General features: G+C 51.8%; 1 non-coding gene across 1 annotated transcript; it reads right to left on the minus strand.

Annotated features, from left to right (window-relative positions):
* Positions 1 to 9,102: 9,102 nt before the first annotated feature.
* On the minus strand, positions 9,103 to 9,174 carry TRNAP-UGG (transfer RNA proline (anticodon UGG)). The gene has a single exon. It is a non-coding gene; the product is annotated as a tRNA-Pro (tRNA).
* Between the last annotated feature and the right edge of the window lie 2,047 nt (positions 9,175 to 11,221).

Raw genomic sequence — 11,221 nt, forward strand, 5'->3', positions numbered from 1 at the left:
CTTTGTCTCAAGTGAAAGCGAGAGAGACAGACAGGGAGAAAGAAAGAGTGCAGACCACGGGTGTTTGTGGCCCTCATGCTGATAGTCCAGTCACCCTTTGACATGCTGTTTCCGCCGGTGCAAGGATATTTTGCACCCTAGGCAAAACTTCCACTTTGCGTGCCCCTCCCCTTCGCCTCCCCTAATAAGTATCGCTTATTATAAACTTTAAAAAATGAATACTGCATAATGTGGCATTGTTCATGTATACTTCCTTCATTCTTTCATATCAAAATCTACATTTTATTCTACCTTTAGAATATCCAATTATTGTTATTAATAAAATTTATAAAATTAGAATGGCGGATACTCCATCATACAACAACTGACAATATCCATATGACAATTTTCAGCAACCTACACAAGCATATTCACACATGATAAACATATACACTCAAATACTTAACATACACACATAATTGCACAAAGTATTAGCAAAATGATGCCAGAGTCTTAGATCTGAAACATCTCTACAAAAATAGTTAGCCTCAGTCGACAACCTCCGAAAACTAGTAAACGTAGCATTATAAACAGCTTGTCAGAACGGGTAACGGCTGTGTGCGACGAGAAAAATGACATCATTGCCACTTTGTACTGGAGTGAAGCAGCATGCTTGTGCCCACAACACAGAGCTGGCGTAGGCTATAGTGTAATATATGAGAGAAGAACGACAGGTTAAAATGCAAGTTCAACGATGTTTCTCTTCTCTTTATTCATTCATTTTCCAGTGATAGTGTAGAAATGTTTTGGAAGCACCGATTTATGGCACCCCCAAATCTTGGTGCCCTAGGCATCCACCTAGTTTGCCTAATTTACACTAGTCCGGCCCCTGGGTGACAGAGGTTCCATGCTGTGGTTAGCCAAAACACAGATTGCTCTGTTCCTGCCCCATCTGCTGCCAAAGACCAGCCCCATGGCCCATCAGCTTTGATGACTCCTGGCAAGAGGAGTTAGCCTGTTCTGCATCCTTGAGACACAGGTTTACCCCGCCCTCGGACTCGTCTGGTAACCACACTTCAGCCAGACTTTCAGCTTCTAGTTGTACCTGTACATTGAATGCTGCTGCAAACGTTTCATCAGGACCTGCAATTATTTCTTTTCAAATGATACTGCATGAGGCATGTTTTGTACAAAGATTACTACCCTAGCATGTGAAACCAGGGCTGCTTTCAATTCCAGCCGGGTCTGGGGTTACAAAGGGAAGGTCCCGTTCTACCTTTCCTCAGCAGTCATTCATATCTAGTCTCTAGCACATCCTCTCTCATTTGTCTCCTTATGCAGTCCCAGCCTTTTCCATCTCTCATCATACAGGCCTCTCTCCCATTCTGCTGCCTTGTCTCGGAGCCCTCTCTGCTTGTAATTACAGATTGCCCTTAGTGACAAATGACATGGTGAGTTCTTTAATGAGAATCTGGCACTAGCCTGAGGGAGCTGAGCTGGGACTATCCCATCTCCTGAGTCTCTGAGTAACAAACCTGAGCACAGGCCATTGGTGGGATGCTGGAGATGAAAAGGAGCAAAGGGTTGGATTAGACAGTGTAGCAGGTAACTAAAGGAGCGATACGATCTGTTGATTACACAGAAATACCCGCGCTAACACTGAGCATCGAGCGCAGCCCAGAGTCACGGATGATAAAATGATAAACTGAGGCTAGAGAAACAGTGTCACAAAGTCAGTCTAAGTCCACAGGTCGCCCCAGCGACAGGGGAACCTGGTGCAGTTCGCCATTTGTGGAACAATCTCACTTTGAAGAATGAATGAAAAGAAGCCAGCCCTGAACAGATGCAGGGAAACTCTCCTCAGCCTTAGTACGGCTGCGGCCATCCTGAGAGAGCCGAGCCGGATCCTGTGGATAACTAGAGAAGGAAATGAGCCCTGTGATGGTGTGAGGCTGAGATGTCAGCCTGAGTGACATCCCGTGGCTGGGAGTTCCATGGGCTGATGGCAACAGCAGAGACACCCTTGAGAGGCTGAGCCTGCAGGGTGGAGGCAGCTATTAAAGAGACAGAAGTGGCTGAGGGCAGAGTGACACGTCCCACCTAAGAGAGGGCGCTGCACCAGTTTTTCCCATCTGGCTTGTTGGTCAAGGGTATGATTCTTGCTTTGGGGGGTGAGACATTGCCAGGTTCAAATACTAGATGAGCCCAGCTGTGTGGCTTTTGCAAATGTCCTGTGGAAAGTAGCTGGAGTAAGGAGCAGCCACAGGTGTGTGGGCACAGTTGCAACAGTGGAATGAAGAGTTCTGAGGGGCCCAGAACTGAGGGGTCCCAAAGCAGCTGCGTATGGGTTAGGACTATGATATTGGGTGCCTAACTCCCTTAAGCTCCTTTGAAAACAGCTGTCAACACCTAGCTCCCTCCATGGTCCCCTTTCTATAATAGTGTGCAAAGTGAGCACAATAAGTAGGTTTGAACCAACATCCCCAAAGAGACAGGAGCCTTAAGCCAGCACCTCAGACCCCTCAGCCTTGTCACAACTGCTGGGCAGCACCTGCTTCCGGGTGAATGGTTACATTGCAGATTTAGCTATAAGATGTTACAGGTTCAAAACCCTGACTGGCATAAGTTTGTTACCATCATTCAGGGCTCTCTGCTCTGGTCCCCTTTGCCTTCTCTAGGCAGTCTCTGAGGGTACTGCATGCCTGCTTTTCCCCCTTAGCTCCCAGCACTTGCACTGCAAAACAGCTGTTTTGTGCAGCTGGGAGGGAGGAGGGAGAACGTAGCTCAGGGAAGAGGTCGGGCCGGGTGGGGATTTGGGGAAGGGCTCCAATAGGGGCAGGTAGGGGGTGGTGGTGGGGTGGGAACTTTGGGGAACGGGTTGGAATTGGGGTGGGGCAGGGGCGGAAGCCCACCCACTGCTAAAGGATCCCCCCCTCAGCCTAAGAGGAAGATCTACATGACCTGAAATCCAACTGAGTTCAGGGGACAACTAATAAAAGAACAGGGACAGGAGTGCGGTCAGAGGGTCATAAGAAGGGAGCCTGACAGGGACACCAAGCAGAGAACCCCAGACAGCGCCCACTGCTCCTCGAAGGTGTCAAGGGAGCCGGTGTGCGCCGCCCAGAGGAACTGTGCCTGGATACGTGAATGGACAGAGGATTGGAAACAAGCCCCACAGTCACAGGAGTCTCCATCAACGAACCTCCTCTCCCTGGTTTTGTAGAAGGCCATTTTAGCCAGGGCTAGCAGGAGGTTGACCAGGAGGTCCCGTGACTTTGTGGGGCTACAGATAGGGAGTGCATAGAGAAGGAGGTGAGGGGAAAAGTGCAGCCAGAAACACAGCAGTATATTCGTGAGGAGCCGGCAGGGGTGGCTCTAGGGATTTTGCCTCCCCAAGCACGGCAGGCGTAGGCACTTCAGGCCCTGCCCTCCCTCCTCCAGGGGCAGGTGGAGGACCCCTGCAGAGACCCAGTGCAGTCCTGGCCAAAAGAACTCCAGAATTGCCGTCTGGAGGTCGGCCAGGAAGCCCGGGGCCAGGACCAGGGTGTTGAGCCTGTACCAGAGCATGGACAGGACCAGTTGATTGAGCACCAGTGCCCTCCCTCGAAGGGAAAGGCACCGGAGGAGTCCTGTCCACTTCCGGAGCCGCTCTTTCACCCTGCCCTCCAAACCGTGCCAGTTCTCCGGCGGAGACAGATGCATGGCAGAGAGATAAACGCCGAGATAGAGCAGTGGACCCGCACTCCACTGGATGGCCTGAAGCGCGGGTGGGAGGGAGGGGGGAGGAGGGAGAATGCAGTGGCTCAGGGACGAGGTGGTGCCAGGGTGGGGATTTGGGTAAGGGGTCCAATAGGGGCAGGGAAGGGGCAGAGTTGGGGTGGGGACTTTGGGGAAGGGGTTGAAATGGGGGCAGGGTGGGGCGGTGTAGCGGGGTGATCACCCTGCTCCGGCTCTGGAGAGGGCTGCAGAAAAGTAAGAGGGATTAAGAACTGCTGGGGAAGCTGAGTGGGTAACTGACCACAACTGTGGCTGGTTTAATGTGGGCCCATCTGGCCCTTATAAGATGGCGGTGGGCCAGAAGCCAAGAAGACAGTCTCTCTTTGGCTGTTGAGAGGGATGGGCCTGGCTGCTGGGAGCTGAGCAGGGTACCTAAAGTGGAGTAGGTCTAGGGAAAGGCCAGAGGAGCTGGGGAGCTCTGGCCTGGAAACCCCCCAGGCTGCCAGTCTTGTTAAAGGCCAAGAAGGGTACCGGGGTTGCAGAGGAGCAGCCCAAGCGTAGGCAGAGGCAGGGCCGGCTTTAGGAAGTACAGAGCCTGATTTGAAGTTTTGACATGGCCCCAGCAGGGATGATTAAAAAAAAACCAGAAAAACCATGCATGTAAAAAACACATAGGGCTTGTACTCACCAGGTGGTGCTCTGAGTCTTCGGCGGCACTTCAGCAGCGGGTCCTTGTGATGCAGTAGGGACTGTCTGTGTGGGGAGTGGGAGAGCAGGGGAGGACTTTAGGGGATGGACGATGCCAGGGCCTGTAACCTGAGCTAGGTAAGGGAGGGGAAAGGTCAACACCTTTGCCCGGGAAGGGGACAAAGGAAGGGAGTGGCAGGAGGGAAGCAGTTTGAGTTTGGGCTTGGGGCTGGATGGGCGGAATTCAGGGTATCCTAGCTAGGATCCAAGCACCCTGAAAGCCCAGAAGGACTCGGTGGAGGGGTCCTGACTGTGCCTGCAAGCCCTGCTGTAACCTGTGTTCCTGTTGTCCAATAAACCTTCTGTTTTACTGGCTGACTGAGAGTCACTGTGGGTCCCAGGAAGAGGGGTGCAGGGCCGGACTCCCCCACACTCCGTGACAGTCCTACACTCGCTCCAGGTCTTTGGCAGCACTGAAGGGCCCAACGCCGAAGACCCCGAGTGAGTGAAGGACCTGCCACCAAAGTGCCACCGAAGACCCTAAGCGCTGCCAGGTGAGTAAAAATTAAAAAGGCGCCTCTAGCCAGGGAAGAGATTCTCACTGGGTGCAGGGCCTAATTTGGGGGAATTGGTGGAACGGGCCTAAAGCCGGCCCTGGGCAGAGGCAGCTGGTACAAACCCTCCTTGCTGATGATGAGTGGCAATTATGCTGCAGTCTGCCCCAGGGAGCAGGGGCTAGATGGTGACTGGCAGTAGCCGAAGACTGAGGCGAGGTGGGGATGGGGATTGGGGGTTCCCTGGGGAGGGGAGACCCAGCGAGACCATGGGGTACTGTAGGGGGCAAAATCCAGGCAGAAGGGGCACTGGGGTCCGGGAGGGACATGGGGGCCAGCAGCAAGGTGTGACACTGGAGGCTGATGAGCTAATTCCCTGGACAACCAGTGGTGAGTCGTGGCCTGCCACAGGTGGGAAAAGAGTGGAGGCGGGCAGGGCCGGGAGCTGTGGGGGGCATGAGGACCCACTGGCACCAGGGAAAGTTGGCGCCTATGCTTGGAACTACCCACTGTCTCTGAGGATGCCAGTCCTCCTTGTGCACACCAGAAAGGGTTTCCTTATAAGAGTCCTCCTTCTACAACAAACCTGGACCTGTTGGAAGAGCTGAGAGGCGGTGGGTTGCTCCATGCCACGATCCAAGATCCTGTGAGGCTTTTATCCTCTGCCTGGAACTGCTCCCCTGATGCTGGAGACATTAGTTCCTTGCTGGGTTGTGGACTTGGGCTTGGTCCCTCTGGAAGCGATGCAGATGATGCGGTTGTTTCCACTGACTGTGGACCGCTCTCTGCTGGTGCAGCAGCATGGGAATGGGATAACCGTTATAGACTGCAAAAGTCCATATTCCTGAACAGCCCTTGTACTAGACAGGAAACTTGGCTGTAGGCAAATTAAAGGAGTTGGCCTTAAAGGGTTGCAGTGTCACTTGGGCCTCTGTGTCAATGAATTTGGGGTCCACCAGGGATTGGTGGATAGGTGATTCCTGTGCTCCAGTGTCCTACCACACTGTAATCTTCCTCCAATCCACATTCACAGTTTCCCTTTGCTCTGGGGGTATTTGTGAGGCATCTGGGCCTGAAGGCTCTCAGCGGGACCCCAGGGTGATGTGTTGCAGTAGGCTGTTGCTCTCAGGGCAGTTGCCCTTCACATGCCCTAGGTCCATTGTCATGGTATAATTCCCCACTCTGAACTTTAGCGTCCAAAAGATGGGGTACCAGCATGAATTCCTCTAAGCTTAATTACCAGCTTAGAACCTGTACTCCTGCCACCAACCAGGAATTCCAGTGCCTGGTACACTCTGGTCCTCCCAAAACCTTGCCCGGGGACCCCCAAGACCCAGACCCTCTGGATCTTAACACAAGGAAAGTAAACCCTTTCCTTCACCGTTGCTCCTCCCAGGCTTCCCCTCCCTGGGTTACCCTGGAAGATCACTGTGATTCAAACTCCTTGAATCTTAAAACAGAGAGGAAAATGCACCTTCCCCCCTCCTTCTCTCTTCCCCTCCCAGACTCTCCCTGAGAGAGAAAGTAATCCTAACACAGAGAGAAATTAGCCTCCCTCTCCCCCTTCCCTCCTTTCTCCCCACCAATTCCCTGGTGAATCCAGACCCAGTCCCCTGGGGTCTCACACCAGAATAAGAAAACCAATCAGGTTCTTAAACAAGAAAAGCTTTTAATTAAAGAGAGAAAAACAGTAAAAATTATCTTGTAAATTTAAGATGGAATATGTTACAGGGTCTTTCAGCTATAGACACTGGGAATACCCTCCCAGCCTAAGTGTACAAGTACAAAATAAAATCCTTTCAGCCAAATACACATTTGCAAATAAAGAAAACAAACATAAGCCTAACTCGCCTTATCACCTAGTACTCACTATTTTGAATCTATAAGAACCTGTATCAGGGAGATTGGAGAGAAACCTGGTTGCACGTTTGGTCACTCTCAGAACCCAGAGAGAACAACAACCAAAAACTAACAGCACACACACAAAAACTTCCCTCCCTCAAGATTTGAAAGTATCCTGTCCCCTGATTGGTCCTCTGGTCAGGTGACAGCCAGGCTCACTGAACTTGTTAACCCTTTACAGGCAAAAGAGATATGAAGTACTCCTGTTCCATTAACTCTTACTTATCTGTTTATGACAGGTTCAAATCCCACTCTTGTCACACTTCTCTCTTCAGAGGCATTTCTCACATAAATGTGTAAACTTCACAATGGCTGCGTTTAAAGGCACATTCATAACAGCCTAAGAGAGTTAGGCGCCCCAGACCAGTACTTTCTAGCCCACCTTAGTGACATTAGCACCCCACAGGTGTCTGTTCTTCTTTTCAGCTACTTCCTAAAGGCAATTTGCAAAATCAAAATCTCTGGGCTTGTCCAGGATTTGAATGCAGGACCCCAGCACTCAAAGTGAGAATCATACCCCTAGACCCAACTAGCCAAACAGGAAAGGAATGAATAGGGGCTTCTCTGAGCTAGGATGGCTCCCACTCTACTCAGGCATCTTTGCCTCTTTAACAGCTGCCCCTGCCCTGCAGGCTCTGCCTCTCATGGGCGTCTCTGGCATTAGCATCAGTCCATGGAACTCCTTAACTCAGGATGTTACTGAGTCTGTCAAAAGGCCCCTTCTCATCTCTAGGACTCACACCTGTCTGCTCTGCTTTTTGAGGGTGGTGCACCAACTGTGCTAAGGCTGTGGAGGATTTCCCTGCCTCCGTCCCAGGCTGGCTTCTTGCCAGGGCAAGGTTGTTTCATAAATGGCAAATTGAACAACATTTTCTTGCCATTGGGGCAACATGTGGACTTACCCTGGCTCCGTTTGAACCTTTACACATAATTAACCATTTTATCATCCATTAACCTTTGATACGGGGCTGGAATTGAGACTCCTACGGTTGCTTTTGTGTAAGCAACAGATCGTATCGCTCCTTTAGTTACCTTAATTTATACCACGGAGTCACCATCTTCCTTCTTTGAAGTTCACATCATCGTGTTTGTTTTCATTCAGTTTCAGTTTCTTCCCGTAGCATTTGAATTAAACAGTTTTCATCTATTTCAAAGGTAAGTTCCTTTGCTTGGAGGATCCTGGTGCAGGGACTGGCTCCTCCAAGGGGAAGATGAAGCAGGCACAGAAATTAACCACTAGCCCCAGCTCCAGCCTTTGTGCTTGTTTGTCTGATGAACCACAATGAATCAATAATTCCATCGGCCAAACGGGGGTTTCTCTCCGGTCAGAGATTTGGAAAATTTGGGTTTGGTTTTCGTTTGCCGCATTCATTATGAATGTTAAAATTCCCAGGGACTCACCAGTTTGAAGGATCCTTTTTGCCCCTGGAGGCAGGGAAGGGGAATATGAACCCACGGCCTGTGACAGCTCTAACAACATCCAGCCATGTGCTGGACCAAGCTAATGGAATTGTGACAACCATCATTGACCCTAGTTTAATTCGTTTGGGGGCCACTGTACAAACAATGGAATAGGGTGCGTGTGATTATACGTGGGCTTGGCTACCCTGAAAACACAACGTCACAGCTGCGCAGCCGCAGTGCTGCAGTGTAGACGCACCTATGTCGCCCAGAGTGGTTCTCCCAGCAGCATGGTTAACCACCTCCCCAAGAAGCAGCTGCTAGGTTGAGGTGTGTCTACACTGCAGTGCTGCAGCTGCACAGCTGTGACAACCCAACACTGTCTCCAGAGGCACATGGGTCGGCTTAACCAGGCTGCTCAGAGGTGTGGATCTTTCACACCCCTGTGTGACGTAGTTAAACAATTTTCTGATGCTGATCAGGCCTCTGCAGGGAGGGCACATGACGTGGGCCTGCTCAGGCAGACTGTGTTGTGCTGAGGATAACACAGTGAAGGCAGAGAACAGCTGGTCTGGAGATCCCCAGGGCCCCTCAGAGCCTTAGAGGGATTTCACAGACTAGTGTGTACAGAGGATGGATTTCAACATTCAGAGTAATTTTCAAAGGAGCCTATGGGAGTTAGGTACCCAATATAGTCACCAACACAGCAGGGCTTTCTAACCTATCCAAGCTTCCCCAGCACTACTCAGTTACAGGCCCCACTCCAGCTCATTAGCCCACCTTCACAACTGCACTTACCCACCCCGGAGCTGCCCCTCACCCTATCTGTTTTCTAAAGGTCAGTTGCAAAAGGACAAACACTGGGCTCGTCCGGGATTTGAACCCGGGACCTCTCGCACCCAAAGCGAGAATCATACCCCTAGACCAACGAGCCAGATGAAAATGCTTGTTGTGGTTTCCTCTCTGAGCTGAGATGTGTCACTTTGCCCTCCAGCATCTCTGCTTCTTCAATAGCTGCCTCCCTTTGCCCAGCAGGCTCCACCCCTCATGGGAGTCTCCAGGGTTAGCATTAGCCCACACAACTCCCAGCCACTGGATGTTACTCAGGCTGACACCTCAGCCTCAGGCCATCAAAAGGCTTGTTCTTGTCTCTAGTTACCCACAGGGTTCTGCTCGGGATGGTGCGCCAGCTGTGCTAAGGCTGTGGTGGATTTCCCTGCCTCCATCCAGGGCTGGCTTCTTGCCGATCATTCTTCCAAGCGAGATTGTTCCATAAATGCTGAATTGCACCATGTTCCCCTGTCACTGGGGAGACCTGCGGACTCCCAACGGCTGTGGGATTTGTACCTTCAGCCTCAGTTAATCATTTTATCACCCACTGGCCTTTGAGCCTGGGCTGGACTTGGTACCCGCTGGCTCGATGACCTTTCAAGGTCCCTTCCAGTTCTAGGAGATTGGAATATCTCCAATTATATATATATATTTGAAGGAAGGGTCACATGGTGATTTGTGTGTGATCAGATTGGAGACCTCCGTCAGTCGCCTTTGAACCCGGCTAGTCCGTCGCTTTCCTCTGCACGCTTCCCAGCACCTACTTCCATTCCTTCTTTTCCTTTTCCTCCCGTACCGTTTTAATTGACGAGTTTTCATTTCCGCCAACAGCCAAGCCCTTGGGTTTGTCAGGGGCGTATCAGCCATCAGCTGCCTGGCTCCACCTCCAAGGTCCTTCTCGGCTGACCTGTCTCCTCTCACTCCCTGTCACTGGCCACCTTCCTCCGCTGGCCCCCTTTTCAAACAGGCCCCTTCCTGCTTCCTCCCACCAGGGCTGCGCTCCCTGGGCACAGCAACAAAACCGTCTCTTCGCCCTCCTTCGGATACTGCCTCACAACTCACCTTTGCCGGAGGCCCCCAAAAATCAGGACAGCGGTTCGGTTGCTGAGGCCAACGCCCGTCATGGGTACAAACATCGTCTGGGGGTTCCCTTGTCCTGCCCCATGTCTTTCCACCTCTCAGCTCTTCTCTTATGTTTTCATTGCAAGCTCCGTGGGGCAGGGACCCACTTTTCTGATCTGTGTTTGTACAGCACCTGGCACAACAGGGTCCTGAGCCCCCACTCGCCACCAAGGTGCTACAGCAACAATTCATAACAATGCTAACGAGCGGAGGGGGCAGAAAGGTGGCTCCCCTCCCTGGGAAGGCTTCCGACGCTGACGAATGCCCACGCCCCAGCTCTGGATTTCCTCTCCTTGAGCTCGGAGGACCGAGGAGGCAGAGAAGAGATTGCAGAGAGTAGCAGGGAGTTCCTGAAATAGAGGGAGTGGGGGAAGAGAAAGTCCTGGGTGGGGAATGCAGAGATTCAAGGAGCTCGGTCAATACACTCTACGGAGGATGCAACTCTCTGGTGAACCTGCCTGTCATGTGTCCTGGAGAATCTACCATGACCTTTGGTTAAGTCCTGCCAGTGGGTAATTCCACTCTCTATTAAAACCCTTTAACTTCTGGGCTGATATAGAGAGAGGACTAGCAACCTCCAGATGCAGCAATTCAACTGGAAAACAAAGGTGCAATTTGCTTGGGTTTATCTAAAGAAGAGTCTAGGGGGAGATTCATGTCGTGTCCAGTATTCCCTCTAATTTTTCCCACCCACGTGCAGAATGAATTTTCTTATGTGCACATATATGGAAGTGATGTGTGGTGGGGGTGGGGCTGAGGGATGCAGAGTGTAGGAGGGGGCTCGGGACAGAGGGTTGGGTGTAGGGGGTGAGGTCTTTGGCTGGGAGTGTGGGTTTTGGGTTTCAGTCTGCACCAGGGCTCTCCCCAGCTCTCTCTCCTAGTAGCAGCACCTGGGCTAGGGTGGAAAGGTGCCTCTTCCTGCTACAGCAGCTCTGGGGCTGGGCTGGGTAGGGGCTGGAGGAGAGGTGCCTCTCCACACTGCAACAGATCAGGGGCTGGGGCAAAGGCATCTCTCCCTGCCGCAGCGC

This window comes from Gopherus flavomarginatus, chromosome 11, assembly GCF_025201925.1.
Source record: "Gopherus flavomarginatus isolate rGopFla2 chromosome 11, rGopFla2.mat.asm, whole genome shotgun sequence".
NCBI classification, from domain to species: Eukaryota; Metazoa; Chordata; order Testudines; family Testudinidae; genus Gopherus; species Gopherus flavomarginatus.